The sequence below is a fragment of the Camarhynchus parvulus genome, chromosome 1 (genome assembly GCF_901933205.1).
Source record: "Camarhynchus parvulus chromosome 1, STF_HiC, whole genome shotgun sequence".
Lineage (NCBI taxonomy): Eukaryota > Metazoa > Chordata > Aves > Passeriformes > Thraupidae > Camarhynchus > Camarhynchus parvulus.
In genome coordinates this window covers 57230157-57245873 of record NC_044571.1, presented here as the reverse complement: position 1 = coordinate 57245873, position 15717 = coordinate 57230157, and the positions used below count along the sequence as shown (strand labels likewise).

General features: G+C 34.3%; 1 protein-coding gene across 6 annotated transcripts in view; it reads left to right on the top strand.

Moving 5' to 3' along the window:
- PCDH17 (protocadherin 17) overlaps positions 1-15717 on the top strand; it is a 92457-nt gene that overhangs the window by 5438 nt on the left and 71302 nt on the right. The gene's annotated exons all lie outside the window — the stretch shown is intronic.

The window sequence follows — 15717 nt, the reverse complement described above, 5'->3', positions numbered from 1 at the left end:
AAGGAGAAGTGGAACCAGACAACATCTGGTGGGTCTGGTTCTGCTGTCTCATTGATGCTTCCCATGTGATTCAAAAGAAAATGCCCACTGAAACACAGACAGAGTTACGGCAGTGCCTAAGAGGTGCATGTGAGAGTGTGGGCAGGCATTTAGCTCATTTGAGGCACGTGGGGTATTTTCCCAGGAGACTGACAGACAGAGGTGGGCACTTCCACAGGTTTCACTTCTCTTTGGTTTGGGGTGGAGAAGAGGGATGGCATTTCTGAAGTGGTCCTACCACTTGCAGTAACTAACAGGACAGGGAAGAAATTGCACACTGAGGACATCTATTGCAGCAGTGTATTATAGCCCTCCAATCTTGTATATAAATATAAACTATCATTCCAAGATGTATGTTTTATTTTTTTTCTAAATTTCCTTCTTCAGAATATATATCCATAAATATATTTTTGACAGTATCATTGGGGCCCCACTGCCTCCTCCTCTTCCCATAAACAACTAATTTTTCAGTGCTGAAAATTCTGCTTAGTCCAATAGAAAGAAAATGTATGTGGTGACTCCCTCCTACTTCCAAATGTTAACAAAACTCACATCCTGTCATAAACCAACAAAATAACTAGTCAGATTTCCAGTAGCCTGAGTCAACATTGATGATTGCTTTATAGGGAAAGACTTACACACTCTGTCTTCTACCAAAGCTCATTTAGAAGTTGTAGCTGGACTGCATTCTGCTGCCAATTATATCCACACTGTCCTCTACTGACTTTTGTGAATGTGAGAAATGGCAGAATTTGGACCACTGGATATAGGATACTAATCAAAGAATGACTTAATTTTTAGCAGGTAGTTTAAAGTCGAAACTCAGAAGATTTATTTCAGACCAGTGAACTTGCAGAGTGAAGGTGAGGGCAGAAATTGGCTCCAGTTGATTTAATTTAAAGTATTACTTCATGATTAATGCAGCTTAATGTTCAAACACTACAGGTATGTTCCAAAGTGATTTTTAACGTTCGGATTGAAAGCAGGCTCTGGATAATGACTATTAAATATATTTGAAATGTCATATCTGTTTTATCCTGTGGTTCTCCTGATATGCTGTTCTGAGTCATAGGGGAATGAGCTGAGTGTATCAGAAGTGACACAGACTCATTTTGTGTATGCAGCTAGTGGGAAAGAAGTTGCACTGCAGTCACTTGATGTACCTAAAGAAGATTCATAATACCTTGGAGTAACCATGCCCTGTGATCTGTGAACACCAAATGTTCTACTTGCCAGCTGTATCTAATACTTTAAACTGAATAGAAATGGCCAGTGGTAATTGACAGATTAAAGAACCAAAATTCAAGTAATCGATGACCTGGAAATGGAACATTTATAAGTGGGGGGAAAAAAAAGGAAAAAAAAATGAAAAAAAAAACTGCCTGTACAAGGTCACTGTAAACTAATCCTCAAGCGACTATTGACTTGTGTCACAGAAACAATTTCATTTTATGCCTATCATGAATTTGTGTTGCTATCAATTAGGTGAGTGGAGCAACACTTAAAATCTGAAATTGATTTTAACAAAAAGTGACACTTTAGGAAAGAGTTTAGGTTAGGGCACAACCAGAGATAATTTGATTTATTACTCATGCTTTAAAAAACAAATAACTTTCCATGACACTTGTTTAAGTAATGTCAACTTTTTTTTTACTGTAAAATGGAGTTGTCAGAAAGCTAAAAAGGAAACACTCCACATTTTTTTCCTACTGACAAGTGTAATAGTTACTAAAAGACAGAAAATTATACTTTCCTACAACCATGTAATGTCTATATAAAGCAATTAATTAATGTATTGATGCTACTGAATAGTAAAGTTTCACTTGTAGTGTAAAATCCCTATGGAAAATATGATTCCTTCTTTTTTACAGTGTTCACTGTATAAGATCAATCATGATTTTTTTCCTGAAATCTATATAAAGCTAAAAGAGGAATTTCCTCACTTAAAAAGTGTGTTGTGGTTTCTATAAGAGTTTTCATTATGACAATTATGGAAAATGTTAACTGAAACTCCTCATAACATATATCTAATGCTGGTCTTTTTTTCCCTCATTATCTACACAGAGTATTTTGGAGGTTTTCATGGTCCAGTCAGTAGATTAGAAAACATTCAGTTCTACCTAGTATACAACCTGTTCAAGCATACTTACTGATACTATATTTTGTAGTTGTATTGACAAAACAGACACAGTCAGAAACAGTGTACTTGGTTTCTGTTTAGAAAAGGCTCAGATTTAAAGTAGCTAGAGGAGAAAATTGATCCTCTTCACTGTACTTTTGCATTACTAAAATACATTTTGTATTCTCCATCTCCACATCCCTGGAGTAAATTTTATATAAAATTTGCATTTAGAATGTAGGCAGTACTTTATGTCTGGTCCTGTACTTCTGCCTCATGTAAAATTTAAGCTGCAGACTTCAGAAGAAATAGTAAAGGATCAGCCCTCTCTCTGGGTCTACTATATCTTGAATCACTCCAAGAAACCTGTGTCTGCATATGTAACTTACACAGTTAGGAGTCAAAGGTGTAGGCAGTGGGAAAAAAAAAATAAAATCCAGCTGCTTTATCATCTCTGTTAGTTAATCAAACCAGTTAAGCAGTTTTCTTCAGTACCTCAGTAAAGGGAAGGTTAACAATTGTGTAAGGGTTCTCTAACAAATGTTCTGATTAGTTTTTACAGATACATTTTTGAAACATGATAATCTCATACTATGTAATTCATACAATGGAACTGCATTTCTTCATTCTCATTTTCTTGGCAAATGTTTAATGGCACAATAATCTTTAAAACATTATATATACATACATATATATGTGTGTGTGTATATATATGTACATATTATATGGAGATGTATATACATGCTAAATTTTATATTATTATTTAGTACCTCCAATTGATTCTATTAATATTTAATAGCAAATAAGTAATTTTTTTCTCAGTAAGATTCAAATTTTCTCACTCCTATTAGGAGTGCATTTTTTTTTCCTTTCACTTCCTAGTAAGATCTAGTGAAGCCAATGGGCCTTATGGTTCCCTTATTTCTCATGAATAGTATTTTACTATACAGATAACCCAATTTATATCAACAAATACCTGTGGAGTAAAGTGTTACTTAGTGACTAGGGGTTTCAGACTGACCCAAAAGGACCACCAGTTGAATGAAATACTTCCTGATATGGGTAAGAGTGGTGTAATCTTGCCTCTCTTTAACACTAATCACAGAATTTGTCACCTTGTGTGTTTGCTCATTGCTTTGCAGCATCCACCTATGTACCACAGTTGCCTGTGTTACTTATATATGAATCAATGAACTTCTTCAGTACCATAAAATGGAATAATTTAAACATGTATGCATACATATATGTATGAAATGTTGGATGGACAGACGAGGATGCTGTATACATTCAGCTTTTATTGGTGCAAGAGACTTGCAAGTCCTTAGGCCCTTTGAAAATTGATCATTTGTGATTTAATGTGCACCTGAGATTGATGTGCATTAAGAAAAGTGTTTGGTAACATACTGGGAAGTTACACATTTACACTTCACCAACCCATGTTATATTGTTCTTATCTTCAGCAATCATTTTCTAAAGATAGTTTAGAAACAATGTTTTCAAGCAAAATTCTGTTATAAATATTTAAATATTGGAAAGTGCTGTACAATTCTCATTGCCAGGGTCAAAATTCCATGTGACTTTTGTATCACTTAACAGCCAAACTATTAATTTTTATTGGGAAGAAGGAAAGCAGTAGAAAATGGAAACTCAACATGGATGAAAGAAGATTTCTGTTCACTCTAGACCTTAGAGAAAATTTGGCTCATCTCATTCTGGTGACCTACTCACCTGACTAAAAGAAACAGAATTTTGCTTTATTTTGACGTGCAGACATCAGAAAAAAAAAAAAAAAGTACAAACATACATGTAGGTGTATCTCTCCTACCAAAATTTTTAGTTAGTTAGTTTGCCTTTCCCTGTGTGAACAAATCACAACTTCTTCCTGCAGATTTTCAATAGGTAAGAGTAGATGGATAAAGGAAAACAAATAGTTTCTTTACACAAGTAGGTACCAGAAATTGGTTCCTCAATGTGAAATATCAGTAGTGTAGAAAACTGTCTGCAGTATGCAAGAGTAGTGTTGGTCATCCTAGAAATTATTTATTGCTATACTTGTGGTGCAGTTGGGGAGTTTTGTAAATGTATCAGGAATAAGGTAGGTGTGAATAAAAAAGAGGTGGTCACAGCTTTTGTTAAACAACAGCTAAAAAAGAATGTGCAGAAAGAAGCTCTCAAGCTGGGGATTGCTCTATCTGCTGTACCAGGCACTCCCACAGCATTTAAAGATAAACTACAGATAATTCTTAATACTTCAGGCACCTGATGTTTATGATGTGTCAATAGATTAGTGTCAAGTCCCAGTGCAGCTTCTTCTCCAGGTGTCTGGTAATACCTAACAAGATAGAGTCTTCAAGGGAAATAAAAAACCCATGAGCCATATTATGCTGCTCTGTCTTTAAATATGTTATTTCATTCTTTGAGAATCTTCTGCTCAGAAATTTCAAGATTACAAAAGAAAATCTGCATCTGCTGCATATAAGGAGAAGCAGCTTTCATCAGAGAAGTTGCACTCATCCTCAGTGATTTAAATTCCTATCTGAAAACAGAGGTATATATGTTTTTTTATATCTCCTACTTCAACTGAGGAGTATTATTCTCCGTTCTCACTAGAACTAGTACAAGGTAACATTTTTCACCAAGAGGATATTAAAGCACTAAACATTTACAAGTTTACAGGTTTGTACTCTATATATTCCAGAGGTTCCCCGCTGCATATTCTAGGGCTGTATCTTAAGGCACTGAGTTGTGACATGCAACTCTTGAACTACCTGCCTAGGTATCATTATTGTGGCTTTAACAGCGTTTTGCAAGGCTAGATGTTTTGCAAAATAAATCCTCTGAATGCTTGCATTTTTGTTAATACAATCTGCAGTTTTGTGTACAGTCTGGTTTTGTACATTGCACATTTGTGAACAAGGCGTTACATTGTTCTACAGCTTTAGTTTCATTCGCTGGATGAAGTCCATCCTAGAGTTGACTATGTAAAAATTTCAGGACAAAACCTTTCCTATGCATCTATGAAGCTTTTTTTAAGCTTTTTTTTTTTTTTGGTCAAGGTGCACTGCACAATATAGAGGCATAAAACACATACATTTTAGGACCAGATCTGGCAACACACCACTCACTGTGGCATGTGCACAGGCTGCTGAAATAGACAGAGGAAGCACAATTGAACTCCTTTTTTGTGTTACATCTGTTCTGATCTTGATCTGAATTCCTTGCTGGTGATATTTATAGCACCATTATTTTAAAAGGATCATTCTTGATATACAGGTCTATTTGAAATCTAAAGAACTTTCCAAGATGAAGAGCTGCAATAAAGAAAAATTTAAAAGATAGAGAAAAAAATATAAGAATCTAAAGTGGAATATACATATTATGATAAAGAAAACAGTCTTTCCAGAACAGAAATTCTTGTTAACAAAAACATAAGTATAATAATGTCTCTGTAGAGCTTGCTGTTTTATAAAAGACATGAAACAAGTTATGTAAGATTGAGTGTCACAGCTCTCAACTGCTCTTAAAGTTGTCTGAGCTTTCTACATCTTTGTGTTCACTGCCACTGCCTAAACTTAGCTGGAAAGATCCCTACAATTTTCTGATTATCAGTGCAATTTCAATGACTGATCGATCCTTTGAAAAATTATCTTTAACAACATATTTTCTAAAGTTTCTATTATCCTTGCTCATGTTGATGAAAAGGAAGTTCTTACTCATAATTCACTCAATAGCATAATTTTGACTTCATAAATTATTTTGGTGGTTCAAGAGTGAATTGTGATGAGACCTCTATTCAGTGCAGCTAAGAATAGTATGATTGGGCCCTTCATTTTGAGGTTTGAGGCTTTTGTGTTTTGTTTTTTTTTTTTTTTTCCTTATGCCAACTTTACAAACAATTAATGAGATTGGAATTTTGATGTTTTTGTAACTATGATGTGAAGTGTAACACAGCATCATAGAATGGCTTAGGTTGGGCAATACTTTCAGGATTCCAATTGTAAACCATCAAGTCTGATGGTTAACCCAGAATAATCACATGTACAGTGGAAAAGAAATCAAATACTCCATTGAACGTATTGCTGAACATGTTACCACATGTTTTCATATATTTCTGAAACTGTGAATAATGCAGCATTATTATTAAAAATCAGTAAATATTTTTACATGGAAAATTAGCAATAGGTATGTGTGAAATATTCACAAATATTACTTGGTATTAGAAAGCATAGACGCAGTATGGTTTCTCTGGTAAGACAAAAGTGTCATTAAAAATATTCCTCCCAAGTCACAACATCTGGATGGGAACCAGCTGTGATTTAATTAAAAAAAATTTTTTTTGGTCTTTTTTCCCCAGCATTTTTTTTTTCTTTCTCTTCACTACCTTCCTCCTCAGAAAGCATTAACATATCAGCTAATTATTTACATTTTCTAAGTATCATGCCTAATTTGTTCTTTCTACAAAAGTTAAAAGTGTCAAGTTAAATTAGTTTTAGGTTTTACCAGGCAAGGCACTCATTCTACATGTATGTGGGTTGTTTTTTGGATTTGGCTTTGTTTTTTTCTGAAGAAAACATATATGTTGCATGGCAGGATTCTTCAGATACTTCTTTAAGCCTGAGGAGCACCTGCATGTATGAAGAAAAAACATTTTGACACTAGTTAATACTAGTGTGTTTTGTATTAGTTAATACTAATGTTTTCCAATAAGTAAAAAAAATCAATGATGAGAACTTAAACAAGGATTTGTTGACCAGAGCAGAAACACAGCTCTGTTTTTATCTTTAAAACATAGAAGCAATCCTCTGATGTCAAAAGGTCAGTGTGGAGCAGTTGGGACAAATTTTTGCAGCAGGCAGCCTGAAAGCTTTATGCTTTCAATTGTATGGCTACTTCAGCTGTAAGAGAAGTGGTAAAATTAATGCTAAAGCGTTCAAAAATACAGGAAACAAGTAAAACTCTCAGGGGAATTCAGGCTCTTGCCTTAATAGAAAAAAGAGGAAAAAGAAAAGTAATAGAAAAAACGTACTAGAAAGAGTGGCAAAATTACTGGGGAAAAAAGTTCCTTAAGTGTTTTATTTGTTAAGTTTTTAATGGAGCATCAAGGATATTAACAAGTCACTGCTTTTGTTGATGAGATGAAATAGAGTAATGTGCAGCTGCCATAATTCTTAGCCAGGGTGCATTCTAAGCCCTACTAATCTATTTGTCATAATGCAACCTCTGTTTTTCAGTCTGCTGTTGACTTTGGTTTTTTTTTAACAGAAGAAGATTCTGGATTAATTACTGTAAATCCTATGAGAAAGAAAAAAAAGTAAATTATTAAGCAGGTTTGATAAAATACTCAGTATTAAGTACTACATTCAAGAAGAAGCAAATTCTTATGAATGTCCCTGTTAATTAGGATATTAGACAGTGCTTTAAATAACCTTCTTGAGCAGTCATATATTTTCTAGCTAAATCCCAGAGGCTACTGATACATTTCCTTCTTAATAAGGTCACACAAGAACCATCTCTTTCTCCTTCTGGCTTGCTTCCACTAGGTACTGGTATTACCTGTAGGGAAAGGTACCAGATCAATTCATTCACTTGCTTGACATGAAATCTCTTTTTTTTTTGTTCTGAAAACTGAGGAGTCCCTCTACATACAAAGACAAAACTGCATAGTTTCAGCCAGTTACTAGGGTCATTTGTACAGAGGAACAGCATAAAAATAAATTTGTATCTCACTTTGGTTCACTGAGGGTGTATCTCCTTTTCCAACCTTCCAGACCATCAGTCCCATACTGGTCTATTTTCAATAGAATAAGGTATAAGCAATGTAGGCGTGTTAAGTCCTTCAAATTAAGATATTTGATTTTAGCCATGGACCTTTCTACCGGCTTTGTGGCATATGTATCAGATCAGAGTTTCTCACATTCATGAAGTACTTTAACCCGTAACAGAAAAGTTCCTAATCTCATCCTGTTCCCTGCTGGGTGGCTTTGTGCTGCAGTCCCTGTGGCCTGCCAAAGGAGAACTCCAAAGGGGAAAGGAAAAGTCTTGTCATGGGATGTAAATGCATCATTTCAGCTGTGTGGGTGAGACCTCTAGTCGATGCATTGTAGGTTCTTGCAGTGATAGTCATGCAGAGCTATTTTCAGAGGGTGGTTCAGACCATCTACTGATCTGTGTACGAGGTGTGTATTGCCTGTACTAATTCTAGTGACACTCTGATTATTCATATTTCCAGGCCTTTCCCTGGAACACTTCCAGGCACTTTTATTATATTGAAATGGCTCTTACAGTTCATTGAGCATCCAGCATAGTACTGTTGAATATGATTGGTGCATGTGCATATATTTATTAAAACAAAACAAAAAAAAATCAGGCAGTTAAACCCATGATTATGGGAAAACGAATCATAACAATAAAAGACCATTTAAGTTCACAAGCTTTGTGATCAAAGAATAAATACAGGTTAGATAAATGAGACTCTAGCTGTAACTAATTTACATAAATAAGCTTCAGTCTGATTAGAGGATAGAACTGTATGAAAATAATCTTAAAATGTTTTAAAAGTATTTTACTTTAATGCTTTTATAACTTCTAGTTTAATTTCATCATATTTTTAGCATTTCTTCTCTATAAAAAGACCTGAGTTAAGTGATGAACTACTTTTACATGCTTTTATGTTTTGATTAACAATGTTTACAATGCAAGAAAAAGTCTAAACTAATACAAGTAAACAAAAGTAACATCATAAGTTTTCATTCTGGTTTGACTATGTTGTGTGTCAAAAACATAAAGCATTTTTAATGTCTTAATTTTATTTTTTTATGTGGCAATGTTTTTTGATTGATTTTTAATTAAAGAAAAACATTAAAGGGAACATTTAAAGGACAATTTCTTGTTTACTGTCTTTATCAGCAGAGAGCAGCCTTTGTAGTGTTTGAAAGCTGGTGCATTAAAAATCAATTTCAAGTCTTCAAAGCTGTAAACTCTTGCTTGCTTTGTAGATATATACTGTTTTTAAAATCATTGGAAGCACAGTTGACAATTGAATTAAAACAAAAAGTAAATAATGGTTTCATGAACATTTGAAGGATTTTAATGTATTTTTAATAATAGCTACAGGAATTTTTTATAGCGACAGACATGTGAATAACAATTTGTAGCTTTTAAATGCATAATTTGTTCCCAAAGACAGTTTTGTGTATTCTTTAATTAAGAGAATTTTGTTTAAAATTTCTCTTGGTGTTATTCTGTTGTTTTTAGTGAATACTATGATTCAAACACAGAACATGTCAGTCAGTTTCTTTACTTACTATATTTCTGTCTCGCTCTTCGCTGATTGCTAAGCAACCACTTATGATTGTTTAGCTACGAATCAGTTTAAAAAAAAGGTAAGCTGAAGTGGGCTAAACAAATGTTCATTAATTCTTAATGAAAATATTTAAATTCTATAAAATTTTAAAAGTAACAAAGAAAAGAACATTGTCTTAACGATGTACCTCAGATTCAGCATTTGAGTGGCTGCCAGCAGAGTCAAAAATGCTCTTTTTGTGCAAATCTAGAAAAAAGCATGTCTTTAGTCAGTGCATGAGTAATTTTGAGGCCTGTGGAAATATACATATATATGTATAATTAAATTAATGATATTTCTTTCAGGGTAGGATCCTTAAAACACGTAATCAGTGATCATTTTAATTTAGGTCAACAGAAACATAAAATTAAATAGATCATTTACAGGTGCGGGGTTGCTGATGTGCATAAGCATGTGCAGAATTCAGCCCAGAATCTGTTATTCTGTGTTACCTGAACTGCTCCCTGTTGCTTCTCTCCTTTGCTTTAAGAACACTGCAAAGCTGCAAAAGCTGTTAGTTTCACTTAGCCTCCAACTACATTTTCTCATATTCTGTTGAGATAGTCCTGATGTCTTGCTTTCTTGCAGAGACTTGAGTAATTTGATATGCAGATTTGAAGATCATAAAAACAATCCAGCTTTGATGATCATGAGCCAGATTATCCAGCCACAGCTGTAAAGCACCAAGTGTGTTCTTTTGTGATCTCTTCAACATTTCAGTGGATCAAATGACAATAAGAATATAGTGGAATTTAGAGTGCTTGGGAAATAATGAAATTAAAAGCCTTTTTAAAATGACAGCCAGACAGCTTAGAAACTATTATATTTCTAGGCTATGGGCCAGATATGTAACTGTGTACACATGCATACATGGATATATTCAGAAAAGAGAGCAGAATGGAATCAAAAGAACCATCTAGATGGATAAAAAGCATTATTAATGAGCAATGTGCATCTAATTTTTTTTTTAATAATTGCGTATGATCTGTACAGAGCTGTGTAGCAGTGTTTTGGAAGATGCTGTCAACATGCACCTTTTGCTGCAGATTAGAAAGCATCAAGTTTAGAGACAAATGATATTGTCATATTTTTCCTGAGGCAAGACTATTGGTAAGGAAGGACCTCATTTCCAACTTTGTGATGGAATCCTGCTATCAAACTTCAGGGTTGAGAGTGATGATTAAAAGGAAGTATAATTCATGCAACATGTGAAAAGAAGCAGCACCTAACTGATTCCATAGCCTGCATTAGTTATTAAAAATCACATGATAATTTGCATCTCATAGCTCCAAGGCGAGAAATATATCAGTCAGCTTTGTAGCTGTTGAGTGAAAAGGAGGTGAAAACAAGATGTTGTCTGTTATATCTTTCAATATACAGTCTAAATTTTGTCTAAATCTGAACATGTATTTTGTCTATTTAAACCACGTGTAGCTTCTTTTCGGGTGTAACACGCGATAGTATTGCAAAGGACAGAAGCAACTGTATCAATTTATTTTATTATGTATTCATTGACCATCACATACGTGATCTTTCCCAAAAGTATAACTCTCATTATTGCAACAATGTGATGTAACAAAATAATAATTCCTTCAAGCGTGAAATAACTAATTTTAAGTATTTTCCTGGGCTCATTTATTTCAAACAACCTTCCAGAATTTTGAAGAGAACTGCAATTTCAGTTCATTTCATATATGTATAGACCACAAATAGACTTTCCTTCATCCCCTGATATTGGCAAAGGAAACCTAGGAATGAATATCTGGATTTCCAGATTTTGACCTACTTGTAAAGCAAGAGGAAGCTGTTTCTATTAAACAAATGTAAGCTTTGGGAGTTTTGGTTGGCAATTGCAAATATATTTAGATAAATTACTTGCAGTTATACTTGTCTTGCTGATACCTGTGAATGAAGAAATAGGCGCACATGCTGAATAGCCACGGGAAGAGAACACTTTTTAAAGGGAAAGTTTTTGTTCTGATTTAAGTTTTGGGTTTTCTATAGTGTTTTATAATAAAGACAATTACATAGTAATTTGGGTTAGAATGCATGCCCAGTTCCCCATCTCAAAACCCAATTTGTTACTACCTGTGGCTATTTCTATTAAAAAAGAAACATAATTACTATGAGTCTCAGCAGTCTAAGAGTAAATTTTTGCAATTACAATGCTTCCCTTGGGCAGATATATGAAAATGGCAGATTAATTCCTGCCAGTCTATTCCTTGCACATTCTTAAGGTTACTGGTAGCTTGGACTATCATTATATTGGTGCTGTTTATTATCCTGTGGCTAAGGTTAAAGAAGGAATGCTACTATAAACCCTTAGGACTAGGATGCTATACCACTGCCTTGCAAAGTCTCTGTGCTGAAGTGTGATCCACAGCATCCTAGGAGCAAGATACCACTTCTGTTTTCATGGAAAGTGGAAGATTTTGCTGTTGATTTGAGCATTGCTTAGAAGGATATTTTGTATTTTATTGCTTTATGCCTCAAAAGATTTAAATAAAAACACCAAACAAACTCAAGTTTAATAATTCTTAGGAATTTATCAAGACATTAATAAAGCTGCAGGTAGTTCCTTAATATTTTATAGCTTTTGTTTTATTCCAAATAGCACAATGCATGAAACACCAGTAAACAAAGATGACCCTGAAATTATATAAATTAACAAATTCCCATGGAAATAATTCATCTTCCAGTGTGTTTTTCTACCTGTAAACAAGTTTTGAGTGCATATGACTACATGAATTGCATACAAAGGCAGTGCTCCTGGAGATCACTCTCTGCAGCTAAGCACCTAACTCCATGTTGAATTCCAGTGAAGTTGGAAGTTGGTGTGGCTTCACATGGGCTCATGATCCACCTGCAGGGAGCAGCATTAGTCTGTGTTACACATGATCTGGTTTGAGTATCCAGGAGGAGCAATATGAACAATCCCAAGTTATTTATTTTACATTTTGCATGAACTTCTGTTTGAAATTTCTTACACCGCACCTGGAGTGTTTTGTTTTCTTTTCCCTGTTTGAAAGAGGTTTCCACATATGCACGCTTCTGAATATCAACCTGGGGACATCTGTGATGTGGACATTATTTAGAGAAGGTTTCATTAATTATTTTCTTTGAGAGGTCATAAATAAAATTTTAAAAAGTAAAATATATATGCATCCTTCAGTTGATGTTCAATGCATTCTACTTTGGAAAAAAGTGCTCACATACTGGTGCTGAGCACCCTGCTAATTAGAGAGGAAGTCCATCATTAAATCCCTGTGTTCTAACAAACCTCTCAGTCAAATATTAGCATTCATGTTCAGTCACTCCATCCCTGGTGAAACCTGCAGCAGAGTCCTAGATATTGACAAACCAACACTGCTTTGGAACAGAACAATGACTTTATCTAATCCTGGAATCTTTGCAGAGAACATATCTTATGTGGATCTTGTTAATTTTACAGAAAGACCTGATTTCAGAGTCTTGATATGGCAAGCCATAATGAGAAGGGCAATCCAGAACATTTTTTTCCCAGTCTTTTAAGAACTTACAGGTCAAAGTCAGCTTTTAAATGCCTGTGAAGTTAGAGATTACCTGTGTTAAGTGGGTATTGTGTCCTAGATGAGGTGATCCTATAAAGAAAGGTAGCTAATTTTCCTTTTACTTGTTTTGAATCAATTTAACATAGAGTACTATCAGAAGACATTGCAGTAGGTTAACATTGAAGTGACAGAGCTGTGGATGCATGCACACAGCCCTGTATAAGAATAGCCTTATTTTTTTTTTTCTGCCCAAGTCTACTTGACCACTGCTACTATGCTCATGGTGCAATGGTGTATTCAGTCAAACTTTCCATTTTATGAGGTACCTCATCATAGACACATGACTGTTATGACTTTAAAATATATTTAGGGACAGAACCTCTTGCTAAATTTGTGCAAGCCTAAATTATTTATCTTATGTCACAAATAATAAATCAACTCATCACCATTTTACAGTTGAAAATCTCCTTGCATGGCCGTGTGAGTCTGTAAAGCTTGATGATCTACTATTCTGTCATAAATTCAGCCATTATTTTGGCAGCATATTTAGTGCTTTCCTAGTACTTAGAGGAAATAATTATGCAAAGGTATTTGTGTGAAAGTAGGGCTTTGTATCTTGTCACAAAATATTTAGAAAATACCTTGTTGAGTATTTTAAAGAAAAAGTTGAAATAAAGAGTTGCATGACCTAAATAAGAAATGAGACAAAAACTTGAAATGTAAGTTTTAACATCTGTGATATTTTTCTGAATTCCTAGAGAATTTAAGGGAATCATTGCTTTTCTGGTGTGGGATTTTAGAAAGAGAAGGGGATAAGGCGACAGCTTTAAAGAAAAGGAGGTGATCTAGATTTACCCCTTTTTTTCTGATCACCACCTAGGAAGAAAGCTTCAGTGTTCCTCTTTGTGTGTGTTTTCTGTGCAGGCAGTGTGGCTTCAGAACCAAATCCTGCTCCATCTTTGTTGCTAATTTCTTTCACTCAGTAGGGAAGAAACACAGAACTGGAATTTTGTGCCGCATACAGCATGTGCTGCCTAGCTAATCACCTTTCCCCGTCACTGCCATTACAAATCTGTTCAAATACAACTTTCTTCAGCATACAACATATGTATCTGTGGGAATGTAGCACACCATGTAAAGGCTCGCTTAGCTGGTAATTGAAGTAAGCAGACTGATCCAAGGGCTATTGAAACCAGTTTGAAAACACCCATTGATTTCACTGGACCTCAGGTCATGGCTTGTGGGAGTTTTATTGTTGCCTTTAGTGCAAGTGTGGGTTGGACAGAAAAAGGTAAACATACTGGATAGATGTTAACACAAAGTTAACAGATTTCAAATATCCAGTGTCTCTGTTTTCTCCTTACTAAATATGATAAGTACAAAACAGATTAATAGTTTTTAAAGGCCATAATTTGTTATCCTTCTCCACCATCCAGTAGTGTGGTGTTTATAAGCTTTTATCTGTTCAGAAAACATTTGGGTTATGTTGCTCTTAGAAACAGGAAATAAGTAGTGGTAAGAATAGGAAAAAAAATTCACTTTACTTACTGGCTTCACTGAGAATTTCTGCTAAGTAAGAACTTCCCGATGTGTCTCAAAATTAAAAAAAAAAAATAAGCCAGGAGATCAACATTGAATGTGAAAGACAGAAAGAGAAAGAGAAAGAGAGAGAAAAGAGAAAGAAAGAGAGAAAGAGAGAGAAAAGAGAAAGAAAGAAAGAAAGAAAGAAAGAAAGAAAGAAAGAAAGAAAGAAAGAAAGAAAGAAAGAAAGAAAGAAAGAAAAAGAAAGAAAGAAAGAAAGAAAGAAAGAAAAAAAAAGAAAGAAAGAAAGAAAGATACAGTTGTTCTCATGCAAAAAAATGGGTTCTAAACATTTTTAAATTCTAAACAAATACTTTGATCATATCCTTACATTTCAAGGCACTATTTTATTTTTAAATTTCCTCTAAATTCTAGACTTCATATTTAACATGAAAAATCCAAACAAACCCAACCGACAAATGCTATCAAAGACACACTCTTATGTGTATTGTTATTTTGAGTTCATGGTATAGTATTCTCAAAATAAGCTGGATATTGTGATAAGTGCAGATTTCCTTCTAGTTAGCTAATTGTAATTGAGTCTGTTATGCTGTAAACATAGTATCTGTTAGGAATACTAAGGTAGACTCAACATGGTGAGAGTCATAGATAAAAGGAGCATTAAAGCGTTTCAAATTCAATCATTAGGTTTCATTGCACCCATCTGCTACCAGAAAATATAATGGGCAGCTTGATTCACTGACCCTTAACTGTCATTTTTGAACCATGCTTTCTTAAATCCATATTTTCAAGTATTTTCAAGTCAGACCTAGAGAGGTAATTTGGTAAGAGAATACCCAGTATATTTTAATGCAATTACTTTTTAATTTTTTTCTTTTTTTAATATAATCAGGTTTAACGGTCTCTTGTACGTTCTACTAATCCAGTGAAAGTAGTTATTTCATATTGAATGTGGTTAAAAGCAACTAATGTTCAACTTCATTAAGACTTCTATTAAATAGAAGGTTTGCTGAATTTCTGCTATTTTTTAATTCATGAACTAATACCTTCTAGTAATTATTTCGGGGGTTTCTGTTACACTAGAATTATACTTACATGTTTCATTTCCACAAAGACTATACAGCACAGCACAAGGGCTAAATACA